Source organism: Bos indicus, chromosome 11, assembly GCF_029378745.1.
Source record: "Bos indicus isolate NIAB-ARS_2022 breed Sahiwal x Tharparkar chromosome 11, NIAB-ARS_B.indTharparkar_mat_pri_1.0, whole genome shotgun sequence".
NCBI classification, from domain to species: Eukaryota; Metazoa; Chordata; class Mammalia; order Artiodactyla; family Bovidae; genus Bos; species Bos indicus.
Window position 1 is genome coordinate 97,356,306 of NC_091770.1, and position 27,630 is coordinate 97,383,935.

At 47.4% G+C, this 27,630-nt stretch overlaps 1 protein-coding gene across 12 annotated transcripts in view; it reads left to right on the forward strand.

Moving 5' to 3' along the window:
- Nucleotides 1-10,584: 10,584 nt before the first annotated feature.
- The window catches only part of RALGPS1 (Ral GEF with PH domain and SH3 binding motif 1), a 303,143-nt gene continuing 286,097 nt past the window's right edge, over nt 10,585-27,630 (forward strand). For 9 of the 12 annotated variants that reach the window (XM_019970862.2, XM_019970867.2, XM_019970866.2 and 6 more), the window contains exons 1-2: nt 10,585-10,800; nt 23,946-24,024. The gene's annotated coding sequence lies outside the window, so the exon portion shown is untranslated. Of the gene's footprint in view, nt 10,863-11,294; nt 11,357-23,945; nt 24,025-27,630 lie in introns of those variants that run through there. The other 3 variants (XM_019970864.2, XM_070799264.1, XM_019970865.2) reach the window with 3 other exon arrangements.

Genomic DNA, 27,630 nt, shown 5'->3' on the forward strand with positions numbered 1-27,630 from the left:
CTGACGACCTGCTCTCCCTGGGCCTGCTGACTCTCCTGGGCTGGGTGCTCAGGCTGTCTGAACCTCACAAGGGCTGGTGCTAACACAGCCGGACCAGGGCATTCCTGTCTTGCATGTCTCGTCCTTGGGAGGGGAGGCACGGGTCTGGTTGCTGGCTTCACTCCACTTCCTCTTTGCCGTTTTCAGCACAACTGCATCCTCCCCGAGGGGCCCTCACTCACTCTTTCCTGCCTGCTGGCCCCTGGCCAGGCTGGTGGTCGGGTGCGGATGCTATCAGTGTTCACTAACTAAACCGCTAGTCCTCTTTCCGTCTTCTGCATGGACCCTCTTTCCCCAGAATAGGGCTCCAGGGACCTCCTGCCACCAGCTGCAGTCCCTGTAACGACTATAGACTTCCACCCTGAAGTAAGTCCAGTGCCTTTTTGCTTAAGATTTTTCCTTGTGGAAGTGTTTCCCTTTATCAAGTGTCAGTTGCTATCTGGATATACTGTCCTAAGCCCAGCTGGAAAGAATTGAGTGGTGTCCTTCCTGGGAGTCTATGTGGATAGCTAGAGCCTCACCAACTCCCCCCAAGAGAGCCAGCAACAGGGCCTGGTAGCCTTGAGAACTCTTGGAGGGCAGAGGACAGGGTATCCTGCACGTTTGCTCTGGGCACTAACACGACCACTCTCTCAGGCTTTGGATGGCAGAACTCAGGTGGCCCGATCTTGATTTCAGGAAACCACTCCTTTCTACTGTCTCTGAAAGGACCACAGTGTCATGAACTTTGCCAGTCCTGGTGCGCTGCAAAAAAGCATTGAAATGCTGCTGCTTCTGCATTGGATATAAGTTGCATTCACTGGTTGGAGCCAGTGGATATTTTCTGTAAATAGAGACTTCAGCTTTAAGGCTAAAACTGCCTGTGAGTAATTTTGAGCTTCCTTGAGAAGCCATATCCTGCTGGTGGGAGTGGGGACCTGGACAGACTTAGTCTGAGTGAGGAGGCCCAGCTAAGTGAAGAGCAGGGAGACCAGAAGCAAAATTCAGGTGAATTAAATAGTTAATTGTAGAAAAATGCACCCATGAGAAAATTAGTTTTAAAACAAGGAGGTGATGGTTTATTTGCTTTTGCAGTGGGGAAGATTTTCTTTAGACCAAAAAGAAGAAATCCTAAAAAAAAAAAAATTGGTTTGACTATATACAGTGTAAAATATGTTCAATAAAAGCAAAACAAGAAAACACACTACAGGTTTAGAAGAAAAAATTCTGCAACATATTGAACAAGAGCTTTTTAAAATTAATAAGAAAAAGGTGAATGGTCCAGTTTTAAAAAGAGAAAGGACCTAAAGAAAGAACCACAGAAGAAACACTCAAGGCTAATATGTACAGAGTAAAGATATTTTACATCTGCAGAAAGCATTCAAAGCAATAACAAGAGACTGCTTTTCTATTATTTTGTTGGCAATACCCAGCATTGATGAGGGTGGCGGAAAATTGGGCACTCACACCCTGATGTTGGTTTTATAAGTCAGCATAACATTTCTGGAAGATAGTAGTTGGTACCACGCTTCAAAATTTTAAGTGTATATTCCCTTTGGCACCGTGGTACTATTTTAAAGAATTTAACCTAAGAAGATAGTCTAACAAGTAACAGAAGATGTATAAATATAAATATCATTCATCCCAGTGTTAATTATAATACTGAAAAGTTGTAAGCCCTTATAAGGTCTACCAGTAACTCTGATACATTCCTACAATGCTATTGTAGAGAATCATCTAAAATGATGATATAAATGTGTAAAACCTTTAAGGCATGGAGAAATAAATACCCATGACATATTGGTGAGTGTGGGAAAGCAACTTACAAAAGAACATACATTGTGTGAGACTACTTAGGTTAAATACACACATGTATATACAGCATATGATATTACATAATAACATGTACATACTGATCTCTGTATACATGCAGATATCTATATTTTTGAATGAGATCACATATTTGATGAGATGAATCATAGTAAATGTTTTGCAAATGCTAACAATTAGGAGATGAGTATAAATAGGGAGCTAGATCTTCAAGTATATTTTATTTCAAGCTAACAAATTTGGATTTTTACCCTGTGGCCATGGGGAGGCAGTAGAACTCAGTTCAATGAACATTAATGGAGTGTCTATTACAGAAACGCCAAAGTTGAAAAAGGCTTTTTTATAGAGAATATTGCTGAAGATGTTGAGGTCTGTATCAAGGGAAAGTCAGCCAACTGGGCTTCAGGATAGATGGTCTGGGGACTCCACCAAGGTCTGGAGCAGCCCTCAGCCTGGTCCATGTAGAAACCTGATTTTGGAACACAGGGCAAGTGGGTCTGAATCTAGCACTGACTCACAGTCACTAAAGATCTGATGTCTAGAATTAGGATGCTCCTATGTTATATTTTAATGAGATCAAACCAGTCAACCCTAACGGAAATCAATCCTGAATATCCATTGGAAGGACTATTGCTGAAGCTGAAGCTACAATACTTTGGCCACCTAATGTGAAGAGCCAACTCATTGGAAAAGATCCTGATGCTAGGAAAGATTGAAGGCAAAAGGAGAAGGCGGTGACAGAGGATGAGATAGTTAGATAGCATCACTGACTCAATGGATTTGAATTTGAGCAAACTCCAAGAGATAGTGAAAGACAGAGGAGCCTGGTGTGTTGCAGTTCATGGGGTCGCAAAGAGCTGGACATGACTTAGCGACTGAAAAACAACAATGGGTAGGTGACTGCATACCTGTAACAGCCTAATCCTGCTGTATGGCCTCCTCTACATCAGTCTCGAACTCTGCCTGTGCTGGCACCCACTAGCGGTGGACTGCTGAAAAATCTCAGCCATTGCAAGAGATGGTGTAAAGAGAAATCCTCCCAGCGGATGATGCATTTGGTTGCCCATTTTTTTGTGGACAAGAAGTACAGGTATACATAGACTCATGGGCAATGACTAACGGTTTGGGTAGATGGTCAGGGATTTGAAGGAAAAGGACTGGAAGATGGTCACAAGAGGACTTTGGGAAGAAATATGAAGACTGACCTCTCAGAATGCTCACAGAGTGTGAAGATATTTGTATCAGTTTTCTATTTCCACATAACAAACCACCCCCAAACTTAGTGCCTTAAAACAATAATCAGTTCATTTCCTCATGATTCTGTGGATCAGCTTCATTGGGCTCTTAGGTTCTGATGACTCAGAATCTTTCTGTGATATTGTGATTTATAAGAAATATATATTTGATCTTCGTCCATGATTCCTAGCTCACAGCTCCACAAACCCTAGAATTTCCTAGGCAATTAGAGCAATTGTAGCATCTTTTGTGAAACTATTTGGTATCTTGTCTTCAGTTTCTGGAGGGAAAAAAATGCTTCAGGGCCATATAGATGAAAGATGAAGTGGACATCATGTTATCATAATGATAACATTAGCAACTGTTATATTAATAAGGTAGCTTTTGGGAATCCTCCCCAAATAGGGGGCTGATTGCCAGCAGAACCAACGGATAGAGGATTGGAACTTTTAGCCCCACCCATCATGACTTCTGGGGAGGAAAGAATGACTGGAGGCTGAACTAGTCACCAATGGCCAATGATTTAATCCACGGTGCTGATGTAATGAAGCCTCCATGAAACCCCAAAAGGGTGGGGTTCAGAGAACTCACAAATTAGGGCACTAGAAAACTTCCATGTGCTACCATGGCAGGCCCCAAACTCCACGAGGACAGAAGTTCCATTGTTCAGGACCTTGCCCTATGAATCTCTTCAAATGGCTATATCTTTTAAAATAAACTGGTAATCTCATGAGCAAACTGGTTTCTTGAGTTCTTGTGAGCCACTCTAGCAAATCAATCAAGCCCGGGAGGGGGTTGTGGGAACCTCTGATTTATAGCCAGTTAGTCAGGAGCAGGTAACAATCTGGGCTTTCGATGGTGGCTGAAGTTGGGGGACATTCCTGCGGGACTGATCACTTAACCTGTGGGATTCGATGCTATCTCTGGATAGACAGGATCAGAACTGAGTTGTACTGTAGGACACCTGGATGGTGTTGGAGAAATGCCAGTTGCTGTGCGAAAAACCACACCCCTTCCCACACAGTTAATTGGTTATGAGAACCTTTACTTTCCTTTGTCCCTTCAGCCTTGGGAACCGGAACTGCTTCCTTCCATCATTACATGTTTCCTCAGGGTCATTAGGTCCTTACCCTGCATGAGAAATGATGTAATAGTATTTGAAGATAGACTCTGAATAATTATCATAATATTGGAAAACTTAAGGCAAACATGAGATGGTTAGATAGCATCACCGACTGACTGGATATGAATCTGAGCCAACTCCGGGAGACAGTGAAGGGCAGGGGAGCCTGGCATGCTGCAGTCCACAGGGTTGCAAAGAGTTGGGCATGACTTAGCAGCTGAACAGCAACAACAACAAGGCAACCATTAACATCTTTTTAATGTCTGATGGTTTAACCTACTCTACTGGCTTGTCTGCAGCAACTTAGAATCATTCCCTGCTTCTTCTATACCCTCCCCTCTATCCCAGGGTCTGGATACTTATGAGAACTACATTTCCCAGCATTCCTTGCAAGAAGGGTTAATAGACTTTACTCGTGAGAGGTATAGTTGATCTATTATTCTCAAGGGTTATGCCCTATAAAGTCACTGAGAACACTTGAGTTAGTGAATACCGAACCACTGCTCCTAAGGGAAACACAGAGTTAGGTTCTTTTCGAGTCAATATTTTTGCCAACCAGTCAATACGTATCCTTGTTTTATGTGTCTTTCTGTTTAAAGGCACTTTATATGATAAATACTGGTGATCTGTTCACAGGAAACTCATGACCAGCAGACTATCTCATGCCTGAGCCAAATTCATCTAACACATCACTTTCTCAGTATGGCACATCACAGCCTTCCTGTGCTTAGAACCCTGGACAGCACTTCAGCACTATTCCTGGGGGCTACTTTAAACAGTAAAACCACCACGAAAGAGTACCCAAAATGTGAAAAACGTGGCACTAAGTAGACTGTGAAAGGGACAGCTGTTTACAGCGTGAGAACTAAACAAGAAGGCAGTGTTACCTGGTTTGACCTCTGCCCAGACACATATTGGGTGACTCAGATTTTTGCCCATCTGCAAATGACCTTGACAGCACTACGAGTGTTGATTCTGGATTGCAAATAAATTTTAGCAATAGTCTAATTCACAAATATGGAGACCATGAATAATGAGGATTGAGTGTATGTTCATTTCAGCACAGCCACTCCTTTTACCATCTTCCAGGGCAACTCAGGTATTTCCACTTCCCTGAGAATTGGTCACTTCCACCCCCCAACCCTCCCCAGGCTTCTAAGAGCCATTCCAGTAGCTTGGGTCCTTGTTAGGGCATTAAATCCCATGTCCTGAGAAAATATCCCCAAGTCAATAAATTCTTGTTTATCTGGTCTTACATTCCAGCTTCCTTGATCAAGCCCTCTCAAAATTCAACCCTAGGGGTACTCCCCTGGTTCCTACCCGTACATGTTGGCTAATTCTTGCATCCTCTAGGCATATCATCTATTTCTTCCCTTATCAGGCCCTGGGCATCAACAGACAGATTATGTTGGAATTTAACTCTGATTATCAGCCTGGCCCAGAGAAGGCAATGGCAACCCACTCCAGTACTCTTGCCTGGAAAATCCCATGGACAGAGGAGCCTGGTAGGCTGCACTCCATGGGGTCACTAAGAGTCAGGCAGGACTGAGCGACTTCACTTTCACTTTTCACTTTCATGCATTGGAGAAGGAAATGGCAACCCACTCCAGTATTCTTGCCTGGAGAATCCCAGGGACAGAGGAGCCTGGTGGGCTGCCGTCTATGGGGTCGCACAGAGTCAGACACGACTGAAGCGACTTAGCAGAAGCAGCAGCCTGGCCATGTGGAGAGGAGGTTGGGACAACACTGCAGGTAGGAGCAGTTGTTGTCCGCAGGGAAGGGCTTCTATAGAACCAGTAAGCACAGTAGTAGTTCCAGTCCTTACTAAGGAAAAGTGTCCAAGCCCAGAGGGGCCTGAACTGCATGTTGAAGAGTCAATATCCTCAGAAACATCCATCCAAATGTCTACACTCCATTACTCAGAGTCCCAGGTTTTCCCCACCAGGGCTCTGACCTTCACCAAGCAGACTTGCTTGGCTGAGCATTCAAACATCTCTGGAGCTCTGGACTAACAATCCAGTTTTCGGCCTCTGTTCAATGTGTCTTTCCTTTCACTTCCTTAGGTGATCAGAGCCTTTTTGTAAGCTACCTCCAGAACACTTTGGCTCACACTCTCACTCTTAACCATTATCTTAATATCTTCTGACAGAAGCAGAAGATATTAAGAAGAGGAAGCAAGAATACACAGAAGAACTGTACAAAAAAGATCTTCACGACCCAGATAATCATGATGGTGTAATCACTTACCTAGAGCCAGACATTCTGGAATGTGAAGTCAAGTGGGCCTTAGGAAGCATCACTATGAACAAAGCTAGTGGAGGTGATGGAATTCCAGTTGAGCTATTTCAAGTCCTAAAAAATGACACTGTGAAAGTGCTGCACTCAATATGCCAGCAAATTTGGAAAATTCAGCAGTGGCCACAGGACTGGAAAAGGTCAGTTTTCATTCCAATCCCAAAGAAAGGCAATGCCAAAGACTCATACACTAGTAAAGTAATGCTCAAAATTCTCCAAGCCAGACTTCACCAGTATGTGAACCATAAACTTCCAGATGTTCAAGCTGGTTTTAGAAAAGGCACAGGAACCAGAGATCAAATTGCCAACATCCGCTGGATCATTGAAAAAGCAAGAGAGTTCCAGAAAAAACATCTATTTCTGCTTTATTGACTATGCCAAAGCCTTTGACTGTGTGGATCACAATAAACTGTGGAAAACTCTGAAAGAGATGGGAATACCAGACCACCTGACCTGCCTCTTGAGAAACCTATATGCAGGTCAGGAAGAAACAGTTAGAACTGGACATGGAACAACAGACTGGGATCATGGTCCCATCATTTCATGGCAAATAGAAGGGGAAACAGTGACAGACTTTATTTTTTTGGGCTCCAAAATCACTGCAGATGGTGACTGCAGCCATGAAATTAAAAGATGCTTACTCCTTGGAAGGAAAGTTATGACCAATCTAGATAGCATATTCAAAAGCAGAGACATTACTTTGCCAACAAAGGTCCATCTAGTCACAGCTATGGTTTTCCAGTAGTCATGTATGGATGTGAGAGTTGGACTGTGAAGATAGCTGAGCACTGAAGAATTGATGCTTTTGAAGTGTGGTGTTGGAGAAGACTCTTGAGAGTCCCTTGGACTGCAAGGAGATCCAACCAGTCCATTCTGAAGGAGATCAGCCCTGGGATTTCTTTGGAAGGAATGATGCTAAAGCTGAAACTGCAATACTTTGGCCACCTCATGCAAAGAGTTGACTCATTGGAAAAGACTCTGATGCTGGGAGGGATTGGGGGCAGGAAGAGAAGGGGACGACAGAGAATGAGATGGCTGGATGGCATCACTGACTCGATGGACATGGGTTTGAGTGAACTCCGGGAGTTGGTGATGGACAGGGAGGCGTGGCGTGCTGCAGTTCATGGGGTCACAAAGAGTCGGACATGACTGAGCTACCGAACTGAGCTGAACATAATCACAAACATCGAAAAATCTTTGCCTTATTCTACTGATTGGAAGTAAGTCAGGTCCTGCCTACATTCAGGGAAGAGGATCCCACAAGCCCATAGACTTGTGAGGTGAGGATTATGGGGGCCACCCTGCTGCTACTGCTGCTGCTGCTAAGTCGCTTCAGTCGTGTCCGACTCTGTGCGACCCCATAGACGGCAGCCCACCAGGCTCCTCCATCCATGGGATTTTCCAGGCAAGAGTACTGGAGTGGGGTGCCATTGCCTTCTCCAGGGGGCCACCCTAGAGTCTGTTTATACAACTTCCTTGTTGATCAGCAGCTCTAATGAAAAAATCTGCTTGAACTGTCCCAAAACTTCACTCTGCATGATATACAAGCCTATGCAGAGGTAGCTGGCCTGGCCTTGGTGATTTTTCCAGCCCTCCTTTCCTCCCCTAGCTCCAAAGTTCCTTCCCTTCATTGAGAGCCCGCTTATTCCACCAGCACATCACACTTTCACTGTAGGTGATCTGAATCTGAGCAGATGCAGTCAGGATCTTCTCTACATCCTGTTACATGGTGTTTGAGCATGAGACTGACATGCCTGACCAGAGTTTCTGATAACTTGTAATAATAGTTTTACTATTATAAATTCGTATACTATATAATTCATGCATAAAAAGTATACAATGCAATGGCTTTTAGTATATTCACAGAGTTGTGCAATCACTGATTTTAGTATATTTTCATTATCTCAAAAATAAAGTCCACCTGCCTTAGCCATTACCCTCAATTCTTGCACCACCCCCCACCAAGCCCTAGACAACCACCAACTGTTCTCTCACTATATAGATTTGCCTATTCTGAACATTTTATATAAATGGAATCATATGTGATCTGCCTTTTTGACTTACCATGGCTTCAAGGTTCATCCATGTTAATCGAAGTATTGGAATTTCATTTCTTTTTATATTCCGTTGTATGGATATACCACATTTTATTTATCCACTCATCAGTTAATGGACACTAGGTTATTTCTACTTTTTGGATATTATGAACATTTGTGTACCAGTTTTATACATGGACATATGCTTTCATTTCTCTTGGGGGTATACCTAGGAATTGTTGGGTCATATGGTAACCCTACGTTTACCTTTTAAGGTACTGTTTTATAAAGTGGTGGCATCATTTTGTATTTCCACAAGCAGTGTTTGAGGGTTCCGGTTTTGCCATCTCCTCACCAGCCCCTGTTATTGTCCACCTCATTTGTTATAGCCATCCTCATGGGTGTGCAGTGGTATCCTATTGTGGTTTTGATTTACATTTTTCTGATGGCTAATTATATTGAACATCTTTCCACATGCTTATTGGCATTTGGATTCAGATCCTTTTCTCATTTTAAATTTGGGTTTACAATAACTTTTTGATATATTACAAAAGAATCTATGTTAATTGAAGAAAACTTAGAAGTTATGCATAATCATTTTAAAAATAAGAGATGCCATTTAGCAAGCATATATTACACACACTGTGCTGAACTTCCACGCTTGCCCTAAGTCACACAGGTAGAAATAACAACAGCTAATGTTTACTGAGCTACTGTTAGGTACTAGGGCTTCTTCCACATGTCATCTCATTTAATCTTCCCAGCAGTCTTTCTGAAGAGGGTGCTATTTTCAGCACACTTATTTTTCAAGAAAGAAACCGAGGCCCATAGACAGTAAGTAAAGTGCTAATCTACACACAACTTGCTGGTGGCAGAAGCAGCGTTTGGACTCAGGTAGTCAAAAGTTCCCAGCTTTAGCACTCAACCCCCACCCTGTGCATTTCTGAATACAGAGGTTCTGAGCAGAATGAATCATTGCATTGTATTGTCTCCTGTTCTCTTTCAGTAAAATAGCTAAGTAGCTTCTTTGATAATTATTCTTATCTTAATGCAAGATGGCAGAAATTTCCCTTGGAGATCCCTGAAGATTTAGAAATGCATTAATTTCCACTGACCCTGTTTCTCTTCTGTTCATTTGTTTCTCTCTTTTTCTTCCATCAGCTATGGGAAGACAGTAACAAATCTTTTCATACTCTGATATTACTGCAGAATGAATTCGAAAGTTGTCAGAAATGACTTATACTACTTGTTTGTGCATCCAAGAATCATTCAGAGTAACGTAGGACATAGAGCCTCCATTCTGTGGGAGGCAGAACAGAGATTTTCTGTGGTTCTGACTTGCAGGGCTTCACAGAACTGGCTTCCGCCGCCTTTACAACTTATTATCTCGGGGGTCTTTTGATCAAATGACTTAACCTTTCTGCTCATCTCATCGTGCGTGGCACAGAGAAAAGGATCTGGGAGCCGAAAGATGAGACAACTCCATTTCCCAGCTTTGTACTTATGTGGTCTTGGGCAAGTCTTTTTACCTCGAGAGGCCTGATTTTGCCCAGATATAAATGAAATGGATTGGACTCGAGGCTCCCGAAGGTTTCTTCTGGCTTTGATGTTCTGTGTTCTGTGCCTACCTCCGAGTCATAAAGAATGGGCATTCAGGTGATGTTTCTCACAAAGCCATTTTTTTGTTGTTGAAAAACAAATGAATCTTAGGTAGGGATTTCAAAGGGAAACTGTATGAGGCCTGGAAGGATGTATGGGGAATAAGATGCACTGCTATTTCTAGGAAGAAGATGGGCGTGGCGGGGCGCTGATCGGAGTGTGCAGGCTGCAGAGCATCCTTGCAGGCGGAAACCGCGTCTGAGGGCTTCTAGCGGAGGCCGAGGCCAGGGAGGACCTGGGTTGCAGCGGCTGCGCACTGGAGCGCCCAGCCGGCCGATTTGCGTGTCTCCGCCTCTGCAGTGAGCTGATTGGGGAGAGGAGTCCGATTCCGCGCGCCTATTGGCTGAGAGGCCCGCCGCTCAGACCACCCCCCCCCTCCAGGAGCGGACGGTTCCTACTGCGGCTGGGCACCGGCTCTGCTCCCGCGTCGGCCCGCGCTCCAGCTGCGCCCGGCTCGGCCCTGGCCCGGCTCGGCCCGGCTCCAGCCTCCGAGCGAAGTCGCCGCTGCCGCCTGGGCCGTTCCCAGGGCCATGAGGAGGCGGCGGCAGCCGCTGCGGCCCGCGTCAAGGTGACCGGCCAGGACTGCGGCGGCGAGAGCGGGCGGTGAGAGGAGCGGCCGGCGGGGCGGGGCGGGACCCTGAGGGCCGGGCCGGAGAGAGCTGCAGGTGCGAGGGGCGGGACCCTTAGGCGGGGGTGCCTGCCGCCCGGCAGGGGTGGGGCCTTGGGGCGGGAGGCGGGGCTGGGGGGTGGTGGTGGTGGGGTTGTTTCAGGCGGTCTGGGGGGCACTGGGGCCGGGCCGGGGGGCTTTAGGTGCGTGATGGGGATGGGGGTTTTGGTCTGGGGGACGGCAGGTGTGTGTGTGGAGGGGCGGGTTTGGAGTTGGGGAAAGGCCGCAGGTGCGTGGGGCGGGGCTGGAGGAGGCAGTTAGGAAGGGCTGAGGGGCTGCAGGTGCGGGGGGGGCGGGGCCAGGTGGGAACCACAGGTTTGCCAGGGGGAGGGGGCTGCGAGGTGAGGCCGAAGCGGCCGGACCGGCCGGGCCTTGAGGACACCACAGGTGCAAGGGGGGCGGGGCCGGGGAGACCTGCAGGGGGGTGGGGGGCGGGGCCCCGAGTGGTTGCAGGTCCGGAAGCGGGGGCCCCAGGTGAGCAGCGGCCAGAGGGTGAGTGAGGGGTCGCGGGGAGAAGGGAATGCTGCTTTCTCCTCTGCCGGGATTTTTTTTTTTTTTTTTTTTTTTGAGGGGAAGCAGGAGCTTTGGGCTTTCTGAGGATTCTGGAGGCTTCGAGGGTTGCCGCCGCTGGGCCGGAAGGGCCAGCTCGGCCTTGCCTGTGCTCCTCCTGAGTCGGACTTGGGTCTCAGCTGCCCTGGTTACTAGGCTGGCGGCTTCCCCTATGCCTCGCAGTGGCCTGACGTGGGGCGCACTGGTTTTCAATCTCGGGGAGGCTTTTTCGTGTCGCTGTTGCAGGGGGCATGCCTCGATTGGGGCGGAGTGGGGTGGGGGCCGCCCGTTGGCTTTCATTCTATCAGCTGTTGAGAAATGTGTGTGCTTGAAGAGTAGTTAGTGTGAAGCTGGAAGGGTGGAAGGGTTCTTGGCCGACTGGCTCCTGGGACCTGGAGGCTGCTGCAAATCTTAACAGTGGTCGTCTCCAGAAGATTGAAGTGGCAGCCTGGTGAGGGGGCAGAACAGGAATGAGGGTTCAGAGGCTTTTGCCTCTTTGTTGCCTGGGACAGCCTCTCACCTCTGAGCTTTGTTTCTTCCTATGCGAGGTGTGCATCCTGGTACCTGCCTTGTGTTCCCCTCAGGGGGCTTGTGAGGGTGGGACAGACTGAGGACATCTTTGTGTAAAGCTATGAGTCTGCTGCCTCTGTGCTAGTGGGCAGATTGTGTTTGGAAACTGAGGGTCGAAAGAGGAGGGGATTTTTTTTTTAATTTAATCAATCAATTTAGTTTTGGCTTTGCTGGATCTTCGTTGCTGTGCAGGCTTTTCTCTAGTTGCAGCGAGTGGGGGCTACTCTTTGTTGTGGTGCGAGGGCTTCTCTTTGCTGAGGCTTCTCTTGTTGCAGAGCATGGGCTCTAGGGCGTGCAGGCTTCAGGAGTCGTGGCTCTCTAGAGAGCTGTGGGCTCTAGAGTACAAGCTGTCATTGGGTTGCACGTGCTTAGCTGCTCCGAGGTATGTAGGATCTTCCCAGATCAGGGATAGCACCTGTGACTCCTGCAATGGCAGGCGGATTCTTTACCACTGAGCCACCAGGGAAGCCTGTGGAGGGGATTTCTAATCGGTAGACCGCTTTCTTGTTCGAGGTGGGGCTGAGGTAGGTAGTGGGGATGAGGTTTGTGGTGGGATGGTGACTCCTGCTTCCTATGAGGCCTGTGAGGCAGCTGTGGCAGATGGAAAGCACCAGAACATTTAATTGTTTGCTGACCTTTAGACCTCAACTCCAGTGAAGACTCTGAATTGGAACACGAAGCTCAGACTTGAGCCTTATGGAATTTCCCTTCCCCATCCGAGTATGAACACTGATTTTTATCACATTCCAGAAGGAAGACACCCAAAAGAGGGGAATGCCAAAACTTGGTTAGGTTTCCATGTGATGGAGAGAGGAAAGCAAGATGATGGGACTCCCTCCTATTTGGAAGAGTATCCCATAGCCAAGCGTGTGACCTCATTGCCTTTGCTCACCAGCAGTGTGACCAGTTCGTCCCACCTGTGTTGCATGGACAGAAGAGCGGCAGGAGGAGGCTTCTCCTGAATGAACCTGCACTTTTCTTCGTTTCAGGCACTGGGACTTTGGGGAACCAACTGCCATGGTGCTGGCCTCTCTCACTACCATTTGGTGTGGCATGACCCAGTGGCATCATGGGGATGTTGTCTCAGATGTGGGTCCTTACTGGGGTCTGTGCTCGTGTGGCAGGACCCAGAGGCTCTAAAGGCATCCCGTACTGTCCCAGCAGAAACTATGTAAATGACTCAGAGAGTGCTGTGCTCTGGGTAATGATCGTGCTCTGTGGGTTCAAAGAAAAGCCCAAACTTGGTGGTCCACGAGAGCTAGAAAATGTATTGGGTAATGAGAGAATTGGCTTTTTGGTTGGTAGTGTTTGAGTGACCGCATTCAAGGTTGAGAGAGAAACTTCATTAATGAAAATATCGCATCCAGGGTTCTCCGTGATATGGCTCCAGTCTACCTTTTAAACTTGATTTTCCTTTTCAGCATGGAGGGTAAGAGCTCTGGCTCGGAAGTCAGACAGAGCTGCCTTCGAAGCCTCACACACCAGTTTCTTGACTTCTCAGAGCTTTAGTCTCCTTATTTATAACACAGGGATAATCATGCCCACCTTGAGAGGTTGCTGTGAAGAGTACACGTGGCTAGATACGTGAAGACACCTGATGTATTAGGCCTTTGTTGTTAGGGTCTGTTTCTGCCCCTCCCTGACCACCCATCTTTCAACACAACAAAATAGAACGTCCTATGTAAGGAGAGCAGGACTGGTCATTGTGAGGCCTTCGCTTCTCGTGTGACCTCTATCAGGCCTTCCCCTGTCCAGGCCTCAGTTTTCTTAGCTGAGAGAGGATATGTGAACATCAGGCAAGAGTGGTCCTAGCTCTGGCATTCTGATGAGCATGTTTTCCCGCAGGGCAGGAGGGAGGACACTGATGACCCGTTACTTAGTTCTTCTTTTAAAAATACCTGTTGAGTGCTTTGCCTGGCACATAGTGAAAGTGAAAGCCGCTCAGTTGTCCAACTCTTTGTGACCCCATGGACTATACAGTCCATAGAATTCCCCAGGCCAGAATACTGGAGTAGGTAGCCTTTCCCTTCTCCAGGGATCTTCCCAACCCAGGTCTCCCACATTGCAGGCAGATTCTTTACCAGCTGAGCCACAAGGGAAGCCCAAGAATACTAGAGTGGGTAACCCATCCCTTCTCCAGCGGATCTTCCCAACCCAGGAATCAAACCAGGGTCTCCTGCATTGCAGGCAGATTCTTTACCAACTGAACTGTTTATCAAAAAATACCTGTTGAGTGCTTTGTCTGGCACACAGTAGGTGCTCATTAAATACTTGTTGAAGGGACGAATGAGGGACTTTCAGAAGAAGGTGTGGCATCTTATCCCTGCTGCTTATATGGATGTTGTATCTGTACCTTCAAAGTGCATTTTGTTTATTGAAGAAAAAAAAGTTGCAACAGCTTTATCGTGAAATTAGTGAAGCTCAACATGAAAGACGAAAGTTATTTCACAGTCCTCTTTCACTACAAATTAAGTTCACTCCAATTTTCACAAACATACAAGTTTTTTTTCATGGTTGCAGTCATATGTACGTGAGCATTTGGAAAAGGCTTGGCAATAAGGAGTTTCTTTAAATGATGTTTTTATCTTATTTTTTTTAAGAATTAAAAAAAAATCACACATAGATTTTTTTTTTTTTTTCTAAAAGATAAGTATTTCAAGGGGGGAAAATTGTAAAGTAAGTGTCTTTCTTGTCTCAAGCTTCCAGTTCCCAGTCTTCTCTCTAGTGGTAACCACTATTATCATTTTCTTGTTTGTTATATATTCTTTCTCTTACGCAAGGAATAGCATCCTATACATACTTTTGCTCCTGTGTTTATTTACTTGATTTCTTTTGGAAAGTGTCCCAGCATTGGAAAATGTTCTAATTGGTACATACAGTTCCTCTTTAATAGATGTTTTTTTTCACCGACGCCTTGAGCACAATTTTGTGTCTCCACTCTCCCCCACTCTCCCTGATGTTTACTCAGTAATGGTCAGCAGTCATTGTTTAGAAGACTAACAAGAGACAGCCCTTGTTTTTCTCGAGGGAAGAAAAGGCTCCAGTTCCAGTGAACAGTAGACTAAAGGGCAGTCCATGTATCTGGATGCAAGGCAGACACAGAAAGAGAAAGGAAAAGGGATTTGTTCACTAGTAATTGAAAACTGGTTTTCCCTTCAGCCCATGATTCAAAGTCCAGCCCTGTCACTTACCAGCGATATGACTTGGGGCAATTTACCTAATCTTCCTTCCTTTCAGTTTCCTTATCTGTTAAATGGATGGTGATAATAGGATCTGCCTTTGGGGGCTTTTTGTGAAGAAGAAACGAGATCATGTGTGGGAAGTACTTGCGGGAATAGGTCTTGGTAGATGCTCCACAAGGGGTAGCTGCTGGGTTATTAATAATCTTTGTTAGCAGACACTTACTGGGCGGTGGAGGGTGAGCCACAGGAGATGCTCAAAGTCCTTGCCCTCATGAGGTGCTCACATGCTCTGCAGGGAGACTGGCACACAGGTCACTGAAGCTAGAACAGGGCCCAGGGGTGCGGAATTGGGCAGTGTGGGGGTCATGGAGGCAGGAAACAATGACTTCTCCCTTTGTGGTTTGGGAATGGCTTGCCACCTCCTCTGTGAAACCCACTGAATTCTTCTGCAAGTGACCACTCCTGTCTGCGCTCCCTTGGCATTCTTGTGTGAGTAACCTGGATTGGAGCATACACCTCGCTATCGCACACGTTGTTTTATGCCCGTGTCTCCTCTGCACAGGGAAAGTCTCCTACTTTCTTTGCTCCCGCGTTTCCAGGGTAGACTCTTGGTGGACCTCGTGATGGACCTCTGCTCAGACAAGTCATGCTACCAAATGCTGGCACACTCTTCTCGATAGGTCTTCAGGTCTCTGATGAAACCCAGACTCTGGACTCTGTTGCTTCATTCTCCAGGTACTTGAGTGCTGACCGAGACACACACAGCTGTCTGCCAGCTGTAGGTTTTGGGTCTGAATGGTGGTACTTGTCCTACTGAGTCTTGGGAGAGGGAAGAACTATTTGCTCCAGATAGTCCAGGACAAGACGGGGAAACAGAAAGAAGGATAAGTCTGAAAATGAACTGCTCACGCTTGCTGAAGCTCACCTCCCCCTTCCTCAGAAGTGTGGCTGCTGAGGTGGGCTAGTGGAGGAGCAGGCCGCAGGGAGCTGAGTAGGTGGTCTGTAGTTGCTGATGAGGGATGGGGAGCAGTGGTTGGGTTGGCCTCCTCGAGGGGCATCCTGAGGCATTTCTGGGGCCACTTCCTTCCTGTGGGCATTCATCCACCAGCCTTGCTGTGCTCTTGCTTTGGGCCCAGCTCTTTGCTGAGTGCTGGCCACGTGGAGATGGAAGAGTTGTGTCCTACCCTCGGAGCTGACGGCTAGTGGAGGAATCAGGTGCAAACAGAACGTGACCAGAAGGGGAGTGGTGACGACAGAGGACCCCAAGTGATGTGGCCAAGCAGATTCCAACTCTGGCGCTAGACCTGGGTTCCGATTCTGACTCATCCACACACAACCTTTGTAACTGTGGGCAAGCGTCTTTCCCATTGTTAGTCTCAGTGACGATAATGGGAATGGCAGGGTTACCTGCCTGGAGGCTGTTGTTGGAGATTCTGTGAAATAATGCTGTGGGTTGCTCAGCGCCCTGCCTGACAGAAACTTATGCTTACAGAGTGCTCATTGTACTTGATTATCCTTAGTGTTGGGGCAGCACCAGGAAGCACTCGTTTGGCTGTTTTCTCTGGGTTCCAGTATAGCGGTGATGGTGCCAGTCAGTGGTGAAGGTGAAGGTGATGGCCACGGCGTCTGAGAAACCAGCTCTGAGGTCATAGAGTGCTCGAGGAGTCCTTGGGGCTTTCCTCACGGGCCCACAAGTGATTCTTCTCCCTTTTCTGCTTGGGGCCTTCTCACAGGTGGTCCCAGCCCAGCACCACCCCGAGCCCCTTCTCTTTGATCCCCTGCACTGATCAGTTCCATGGCTTTTCCGCACGGGAGGCATGAGTCCGGCTTGTCTCACCTGCACTTTCTGAGGAGAGCAGACTGTGCAGACCCGGAGAGGCACATTCCCCCCACCCCCATTATTTTGCAGAGCTTTCAGGTCCAATGTGTTCTCTACAGGAGACACCGCCTCAGTGTCGGCGAAGCAGACAGGGCAGCACTTCTAGCAGACCTTGAAGTCAGGCTTGTGTGGGTTTATGTCCCGGCCCCACTTGCTAGCCCTGTGGCTTCAGGCAAGTGACCAATGCTCTGTTTGCTAATCAACACGGGAAGCACAATGATACTTACCTCCCCCTGGTTCTTACCTGACTTTAAGGAGATGAGAGGAACAGGGCTTGGCATAGTGCTCCACGTCATGAACATTCAGTGAGGGTGAGCTCTGTTAACCTGTTGACATCCAGGGCTGTCAGGATGCCTGTTTGGGGGGATGCTCACTTACTGCCTATGAGTTATGTGAGTTATTGCATGTGGAAAGTGTGGAGAGGGTGGCAGGCTGCTGGGAGCACCCCGGCTAGCAGGCAGTGCTCAGCCTGCCTTGGGACTGTGCACGCAAGCCTGGACCCCCACAAAAGCAGAAGATGCTGGTGCGTGGGAGGATGGAGTCAACCTCGTGGGTGGGCCTGTCTCAGACCCGTCCAGGAACTGAAGGCTGGTTTCCCAAGTTCTTGCTGTCCCCCTGTTCTGTGATTCCATGTGAATAATGGGACTTTAGTATAAACTCATATATAATATAAACTCATGCAACATTATACTTTTCCCTCATTAGGATTTAAATGTTTTTATTATCTGATTGTATTTTAAGGTTAAGACAGTTACTTGAGTAATCAGAAGAAAATGTAAATATTTGGCCTCAACTGTCAAAAGTTTCCTTGAAAAAAAAAGTTCCCATGAAAATCATCTTATTAGAGACAAAAGAAAGAATGATGAATAATTAAGTTCGTATTTATTGGATACAGTAATTCTCACCCACTCTTGTATGAGCTTGATAAGTAGGTCAGGGGAAATCTGTGCTTTTGATACATTTCTGAGTTACTAAATATTTATGGAAAACAAATTAGTGAATTCTGGAGAATTTGGTGTGTCTCTTTTTGTGGCAGTCAAGTCTGTTATGTGGAATTAGGGACTTTCACTATGTTGATATTTCTTGTTCTGTGCCCTCTCTGTAGCTGTTTTGTTTTTTTTTCCCCCCCTCTCTAGGCCCCGTATCTCTAGCACTTTGAGTCCACTGGTGTCTAGGGTTGTTCCCACTGGGTTCCCACAGCGCCCTGGTGTAGCGGGTAGTAACACTGTGTGACCGGCCTCAGCTTCCTCTCACCCCGATCCCAGACTTTGCAGAGTCAGTCTGCATTTTTTCTCCACGTTCAGGGCCTAGCCCAGGGCTAGTAACCGGCAGCCAGAACAATCTGAGTGTGGTGTTCCCTCTGCTTCTGGTTTCTCTCAGAAAAAAGCCAAATGGTTTACGTGGCCCGCAGGTGTAACAGCTTGCTCTTCAGCGTAACTGTGAGTCCCCCGGTACGGTGTGTGCCATCCTGTCACACCACGGACTGTGGCTTCTCTGCCCACCATCCGGTCCTCCGTGCCTGGCGCAGCTTCCAGCACGGAGTAAGTAGTCCATAAATGTTTGTTACAGGGACACATGGAATAAAGGGCGAGAGCCCAGTGACTGATCTGAACCTGTAAAACGAGAAAGCTGTTGGATCTGAGGTCCCTTCATCATAAAATATTTGAGCACTTTACAAAGTCTCGACACCTTGTTTTTTAGCCTCATATTGATTCTGCGGGGTAGGTGGGGGTCGACTTTGGTCTTTGGAGGAGAAAACTGAAGCTCAGAGAGGGTGAACAGATTGCCCAAGATGGAGCTATGGGAGACACAGAGGGCTCCTCAAGTGTCTTTTCTCACAGCCCATGCTGCCTTGAGGTGTGGTTTCTGACACACATTGGAAGAGCCACAGGTGAGACAGGTAAATAGATTCATGGAGAAAAGGTTCTTGCAGCAGTTCCTCTTGGTTTTAGTTGTTTTTTCCTGATAATTTGAAAAGTTGAGTTCAATTTGGGACGATGGCTTTAAGGTCTGAGATCAGGAAACACTGATCTTTCGTGTACACAACGAAGGTTCAGGATTGGTGTATGTGCTGATTGGTCGGTGACTAAGATTAGAATTTGTTCTTTTTGGGAAAATTTTTGGTAAGACTAGAAGTTACTTGCTGACTGATATGTAGCGTTGTTGTCATTGTTTAGTCATGGAGTCTTGTCCGACTCTTTGCCACCCTATGGACTGCAGCACGCCAGGCTTCCCTGTCCATCACTAACTCCCAGAGCCCACTCAAACTCATGTCTATCGCATCAGTGATGCCATCCAACCATCTTACCCTCTGTTGTCCCCTTCTCCTACCCTCAGTCTTTCCCAGCATCAGGGTCTTTTCCAGTGAGGTGGCTCTTTGCCTCAGATGGCCAAAGTATTGGAGCTTCAGCTTCAGTCCTTCCAATGAATATTCAGGATTGTTTCCCTTTAGGATTGACTGGTTTGATTTCCTTGCAGTCCAAGGGACTCTCAAGAGTCTTCTCCCGCACCGCAATTCAAAAACATCCATTCTTCAGCGCTCAGCCCTCTTCATGGCCCAACTCTCACATCCATATGTGACTACTGGAAAAAACCATAGCTTCGACTATGTGAACCTTTGTCAGCAAGGTGACATCTCTGCTTCTTGATACACTGTCTAGGTTTGTCATAGCTTTCCTTGCAAGGAGCAAGTGTCGTTTAGTTTCACGGCTGCAGTCACCATCCGCAGTGATTTTGGAGCCCAGGAAAAGAAAATCTGTCACTGTTTGCACCTTCTGTTTGCCATGAAGTGATGGGATCGGATGCCAGGATCTTAGTTTTTTGAATGTTGAGTTTTAAGCCAACTTTTTCACTCTGCTCTTTCGTGATTGTCAAGAGGCTCTTTAGTTTCTCTTCGCTTTCTGTGACTTTTTATGACCCTATGGACTGTAGCCTGCCAGGCTTCTCTGTCCATGGGATTCTGCAGGCAAGAATACTGGAATGGCCATGCCTCCAGGGGATCTTCCCGACCCAGCAATTGAACTCTCATCTCTTACTTCTCCTGCTTTGGTAATCAGTTTCTTCACCATGAGTGCCACCTGGGAAGCCCTGATATGTAGCATTATTTTGATGCTTTCAAAAGATGCTAATTGCTTCAGTTAGCCTGTTTTTCTAATTTATCTCTGGGTGTACCTGCCTTGGGCTCTTTTGCTGTGAGCACTGCTGCAGACTTTGTGCTTATCAGATACAGTGTCAGTCAGATCTGAAGGTGAGAGGTCATCAGGGCTGCTCTTCCTGCTTTCCACATGAGGGTGGATGGACTTTGCCAGGGTTTTCAGACTCAGGCGTCCTGACTCTCCACCTGTAAAACCTGTGGACTTCCATCTGTGTGTTGCAGTTTCTCAGCAGCTGCCTGCCTCTCATGTAGTGTTGCTCATAGGCCACGTCCATCAAAAGGCAGTTTCCAGTGAGGCTCTGTGTGGTGGGGGCACGATGGCTGAGCCAACGCCCAACCAGGAAAGGTTATTCTCTGTGTGTGTGTGTTAGTCACTCAGTTGTGTCCAACTCTTTGCAACCCTATGGACTGTAGCCTGCCAGGCTCCTCTGTCCATGGCTGGAGTGGGTTGCCATTCCCTTCTCCAGGGGATCTTCCCAACCCAGGAATCAAACCCAGGTCTCCTGTATTGCAGGTGAATTCTTTGCTGTCTGAGCCACCAGGGAAGCCTACTTAATGTATAAAATTGGGAAGTACTAGCATTTGAATGGGAGAAGGCAATGGCACCCCACTCCAGTACTCTTGCCTGGAAAATCCCATGGACAGAGGAGCCTGGTGGGCTGCAGTCCATGGGGTCGTGAAGAGTCGGACATGACTGAGTGACTTCACTTTCACTTTTTACTTTCCTGCATTGGAGAAGGAAATGGCAACCCACTCCAATGTTCTTGCCTGGAGAATCCCAGGGACGGGGGAGCCTGGTGGGCTGCCGTCTATGGGGTCGCAAAGAGTCGGACATGACCGAAGCAACTTAGCAGCAGCAGCAGAGGTATGTAAGTGTAAAAATAAGTCCAAAATAAAACAAATAAGTGTTGGAAAGGTTAATTAGAGCACTGACACTGGCTACAAAAGAAGAGTACAAGGTGCTCAGAGGCCATAAGCCAGATGGCTTTACCTGGCTGGGCGATCAGAGATTGCTTCTCAGAGGAAAGAGGAGTTGGGGTTAGCCAGGAGAAGAAGTGGCTGCAGGTTGCAACAGTACACTGTTTGGAGTCAGAAAACCTTGGTTCCTGCTCTGAGTCGCTTAGTTTTGTGAGCCTCGAGAGAGGCACTTAATTTCAGTCTTCTTTAAAGGTGATCATAATACTGACTTTGTGATATCTTACTGATCAGGGCCACTAAAATAATAATAATAAAAAAAGAAGACTATTTCAAGTGCTGGCACAGTGATAAAAAAATCCACCTGCCAGTGCAGGAAATGCGAAAGATGTGGGTTTGATCCCTGGGTTGGGAAGATCCCCAGAGAAGGAAGTGGCGACTCAGTCCAGTGTTTTTCTTGTATGTTTTGTTTTTTGGCTGCGAAGCATGTGGGATCTTACCTTCCCAACCAGGGATCAAACCTGCACCCCCTGCATTGCAAGGCGAAGTCTTAACCACTGGACCACCAGGGAAGGCCCTCATTCCAGTGTTTTTGCCTGGGAAACTCCATGGACAGAGGGGCCTGCAGGACTGCAGCCCGTGGGGTCGCAAAGAATCAGTTGATTGGCATGCAGCTGAGCATGCCAGCACTTCAAGTGCTAGCAAAGATGTGGAGCAGCCAGAATGCTCACAGCCTGCTGCTGGGTGTGTAGATCGGTTTAGCCAGTCTGGAGAACTGCTTGCCATCATCCAACAAAGCTGAACATTTAATCAGCTATGACCCGGTAGTTCCACTCTTGGGTATCAACCCAGCATGAAGGCATATGAATGTACCACATGGCACCACTCAGAAGGCTTACAGCAGCACCCCTGTGATGGCCCAGGCTGGAAACAGTCCCAGTGTCCGTTGGTATAGAGTGGACAGGAACAGTAAACTCCCACAGTGGGAAAACAGTAAGTGAACAACCATGGAAAATCAGGATGAATTTCACAAACATAATGTTCATTCAGGCACAAAAGATCATGTCCTGTATGGCTCCATTCATAGAAAGTTTAAATAGGCAGACGTAATCTCTGCTGTTGAAAACCAGAGTGGTGGCCACCCGTGGGAGGCTGGTAGAGATGGAAGGAGGTGTGGTGGGTTTTTGGAGGGGATCACGGTGTTTTCACCCCATCCGGGTGCTGTGACCTGGGTGTGTTCACTTTGTGAGACCCCTTTGACCTGTGCACTTGCATTGTGTTCTGTATGCATTTCTTCTGCACGCATGTTGCATTTCCATGGGAAGTTTGTTTAAAACGCTGACGGAAGGAAGCTTATCAGTCATGTTCCACTCAAATTATGATTAATGGTGAGAATGGAAGTTTTTTTGTATTGATGAGTAAAATAATCATTTTAACATACTTCATCTTTATCTCTTCCTTTGATCTTTGCATTTGTTTTGTAAGGTAACGAACATATCAGTACCTTAGAACATATATTTAATTTACAAATAAGCTTATGTATGTAAGAGGTACTTGCTCAATGCATGTTCAGCTGTTAGTAGTGAAGGACTGGAGAGTTTGATGAGCTGTAGCTCAAGGTCATAACAGAAGGGGCAGCCCAAGCAGGGGCCTGGCTGCGGGAAGCAGGTGGTGAGGAGGGAGCCTCAGTCAGTTTGGGTCAGCAGCCTGTGTTTGGGTTGTTTTCTTGCTTCTGGAACACGAAGTGTGGGCTGGGGTGGGGGTGGCCTGAAGCCAGAGAGGGAAGCAGAGCCTGGCCTCTTGAGCGCCTTGGGTCCCAGGGACCCCAGGGGAAGGGCTGCGAGGAAACTCTGGAAGTGGGAGGACTAAGGGAAGGGGGCAAGCAGAGGAGACAGGAGGAGAGGGGGAGAACGAGGTCATTATTGAGGCTGAGAGATGAGGGACTGGTGCACCGTGTTCAAAGCTCAGCTGTTAGGTCCTGCTGACCTAATGGGTGGTGGGAAGGTGGTGTGGTGTGGGGAGGATGAGGCCTGGAGCTCAAGGACCGAAGCTGTTTGAAAGACTGGGGAGAACTTCGGGTGTTCTCAGGCATGGGGAAGGATCAAGAGAGTGGAGGAGGCTGAGGGTGCAAAGTGGGCTGCTGGAGGGGAGGTGGCGGTGCCCTGGGTAGCCCTGGGTCTCAGGCGGACACCTCTTCCTCAGAGTTGGGAGTCGGGTGCCAGGAGACGATGCGGAAACTTCAGGTTAAAGGAGGGACCCAAGGGAGGTGAAGTCAGCTTTCCTCAGTGGAAGAGGTCATGAGGTTGCCCTCCTGGGGATGGTGGAGGATGCGGAGAGGGGGTGCTCTGTTGGAGGGAAGGCAGACTGGCCCCAGGGCCCTCTGCAACGGCTGTGCGGGATGCCTGTCCTGTGCCACGTGGTCTGCCTCCCTGACCACTTGCTCTGAGGGTTGGGGTGTTTGTGCCAGGTACTCCTGAGTTTTCCCCATGGGCCCCTTCCTGAGGTCTTGGCCAGGCTTTGCAGCTGCCAGAATGCATCTTCCTGTGGAGTCTCCTGGCAGATCCTCCCGTGCTTCCACCAGCGTGTATCCAAAGCATGATGGGAAAGGAGAATAGTGACCACAGAGATTTAAGTTAACTTTGGTGATTTTAGGGCAGGCTTTGCTACCCGATCGGCTAAATGGTATCACATATTGATCTATGGGGAAGGCTTGTGACATTTCACAGAACAGGCTCAGAATCAGATCTTGTTGTACTATATTTGGTCTGACCTTGTTGAGTGTCGAGAAACAAGGAACATCATGTAAATCGAATTACCCCCCTGCTTTTTCAGAGGCTCCTGTTTGGAAAGAGACCTGCTGGGACGGTTTATCCTGTTGGCCTGGGATTATGAAGCCCAACACGTGTTCCTGGTAAGTGGGTTCACTGACCCTGGTGCCCTGTGCCCTCTTGAGCAGAGGGCCAGGGTGTGGCACCCAGAGGTGCGGCTGGTTTGGGTGTGAGGTCAGAGAACCTCCCGCCGCGAGCCTGTGGGGCCGTGGAGGGCACAGGGGCTTCTGGGACTCGGGTGTCCTCAGTGAGCCACACCCAGAGACTTGGGCTCTGGGGTTTTCACCCCTGACTCTTGGATCAGGGTTTTTTCCTTCCTCTCTCTCCTCCTTGTGCAAAAGCTCTTGTTGCCACACTGTTTCGGTGTCATCCTTTTGCTCCTGTTGGTCAGAAGATGAACGTTCTGTGTCATGCTCCCTACAGTTGGGGTGACTTGGGTGATCTCCTTTCTCCAAACCTCAGTCAAGTCCTTGTCTTACCCCACAAACCTCTGCCCCCTCTCTCTCAGTTCAACTTCCCTCCTCACTTTGGGCTAGCCTTGCTACAGAGCCTTCGTCAGAAAGGGCCAACCGTGGTGTGAGTCACGCTTGGCCCTGGGAGGATGGGGGAAGGAATACGAAGGTGAGTAAGACATGATCGTGGTCTTCCAGAGACTCTAATCTACTCGTCAACCCCTGTCTTCCTGCCCACTTCCTCCCCCCCCGCCTCGCTCCCTGAGGTTCTGTCCAGCCTACCCGACACCTCTTCTAAGCATGCTTTTCTGCTCTCCTGACTCACTTAAGCTTTCCTTCTTTTAAACTGTCATGACACTTGTCATGACACATGTCATATCAAGGCCTCTTGTGGCCTTGGCCACAGTCTGCATCGCAGTCTGCTTTTTTTTGACCTCCCCCTTATCTCCTTGACTAGACGTCAAGCACTTTTAAGGCAGGGGCTGTGTCTTGCTCATTATTGTGTTCCATGCAGTGCTTTGCTCCATGCCTTACACACAGTAGGTGCTCAATAAGTGTCACCAGACGGGAACCAACGTGGACTCGCTCATGGTTCTCAGCACCCATCCCCTCTGCAGCCATGGTTCTCAGGTCTTGAGACAACATATGACCACAGGGGAATATCTGCCTAGAAGAATCCTAGGAGATCTTATTCAGATTGGAGTAGTCACAAAAGTGTTAAAAGCTGAAATATTACAATATTTTTCAGATTCTTCCTAGTACCTTACCCTTCTGTCAAGCTACTCTCACAAAGTGGTAGAAGGTAAAGTTTCTGATGCTTTCCTGCCAGGGCCCTAGGCTTCCTTGATTACAGTACAAGTAATTCATACAGTGCTTAGAAGAAGCAAGTTCCCTGAAACTTATATATCAGAGGGATTGGTTCCTTTAAGGAGCTTGCTGGAAATACTTGGTTTAAAGGTAAGAGGACGTGAGAAAACTGAGACTGGGAGATAAGTCATTTTCCCAAGATCACACAGCAAGTAAGTGGCCGAGTTGAGTTTTGACTCTAGGTTAGTCTAGTTCTAGAAATGGGGTTCCTCTTTTCTGTGCTTTTGAGTCGGATGAGAGATGGATTCCATGGGCAGGGCTGCAGCTACCTACTTGCTGCCTGTGCCCTCAGAGGGACTGCTCAATTTCACGGATCCCAGGGGGTCTGGGCAGAAATGCTCCTGGCCCCTGTCATCACAAGGGGACCAGAGGGCAGGGGGTCCTCTCCGCATGTCTCAGCAGGAAGATCACAGTGTGCCGGCCCATTTCACGTGGGTCCCCTTGAACAGAGGCTGGAGTTGTCCAGGCTCACCAGTGCCGCCGTAGCTCGAGCAGTCTGCCGTGAGCATGGGCTACGTGAACCTGCGCCCTCTGGGAGGCAAAGACACATGACAGCTTTGTGGGGACCTGGCCAGTGAAAGAGGGGAGCCAAGCTTCACACTTGGAGCAGTGGGTCCTTTGAGGCAGGATAGAAGGAGAAGATGTATAAGAACTTTAGAGAATTCCGACGAGGATGCAATTAAAGTGTACCAGAGGCTTGCTGGAACTAAAAAACATGGCTTTAATTGGTGGTTTGGAAGGTCCAGTAGAAGAAAAGCCTCAAAACCCAGAAAAATAATAAAAAGAAATGGAAATAATGAACTAAAATGTGAGATGCTGTCCTCAGGGAAAGGCCTTGGAGACCTTATCCAGGGGACCTGGCATGGAGTCATGGGAGTTTCAGAAGGAGAAAAAAGAATAGATGGAGGAGTAATAGGAAGACAATAGAAGAAAATGTCATTGAATTGAAGAAAGATTTGATTCTTCAGATTAAATGGATCCTTTCATCCCACACAAAAACCAACACTCAGACCTACTTTCTAGTAAAAGTCCTAGACTCCAAGAAGAGAGAGAAAAATCTTAAAATTTTTTAGGAAGAAAGAACAGATTGTTGTCAAAGTAGAGAGAATTAGGCTGACATTGGGCCTCCTATATGCAGCCTTGGAGGCTGGAAGACAGTGGCCCGGGGTCTCCAGACTGTTCAAGGGAGAGGGCTGCAGTCCTTGCTGTGCCCATTGAGTTGTCACTCATGGTCATTGTGAAAGAAAGGCATTTCACACATGTGAGGACATAAAGCATAAGTCATCTGGTAAGTGTGCCTGAGGGAAATGTCCAGCGAAGTTCTCTAGCCTAAGGACAATTAGAGCAGAGTTCCTGGGGTGGGGGATGTGGAGAGTGAGGGGGCAGTGAGCGGCAGTGCACCCTTTGGCTCATAGAGACTAATCTCACAGGATATTGCTACTGTGACGTGGAATTTTTATTTTGTGTTATTAAGAACTTTTAAAATAGAGGAGAGCTGTATGAGAAAACATAATAGGCTGAAAATTCTAAACCATCTCTGTAAAACCCAAGCCTGTGGGAGAATGGATAGGAGAGTTGGGAAATGAGTGTTCCACTTTTAAGAGACTTAAATAAACATAGGGAAAATAAAAACCAAGGCATTGTTATTTATGTGTGTTACAGAAAGAGAAATAAAGGCTCAGTTTTGACTTGGGGATCAGAAGGTGTGTTAGGACTAGATTTTGTCACATGTAATAGATAACCCCAGAATAACAATGACTTAAACATGTAGGAGTTTATACTATTTCATGAAAGAGTAAAGAGGTTGGAGTGATGGAATCAAAGTCACCACAGAGCCAGGTTCCTTAATGTCTCGATGCTCTTGCTGCCATAGCAGATTGCCTCCTGACTCAAAATGGCTGCTTGAGCTCCAGTCATCACATTTGCATTCTAGAAGCCAGAAGGAGAAAGAGGAGAAGAGGCATGCCCTTTCACATACTTCTCAGAAGTCTCACCCGGCACTAACATTTACATCTCACTGAGTAGAGCTTAGCCACACCGAGCTACAAGGGACCATGGGGTGTGCTTAGCTAATAGGAGTTTTCTTGCTGGAGAAGTAAAGGAGAAAGAAAGAAGTTGGGACTTTCTGCCTCAAAAGATCATCACTAGCAGAATGCAAATAAAAATAGTTCTGTTTTACCTTTTTAAGTGGCAAAATGTTAACAAAAATTGATAAAACCAATGTTAGCAAGTGACTGAGGGAAATGAGTGCTCCCTTACACTGCTTTTGGGAGTATGAATTGTTCTAACTTTTGGGGAATATAATCTGAAAATATCGAATGAGTATTAAATATCCATATCTGTCAGCTGAGTAGCAAGACCTGCAGAAGC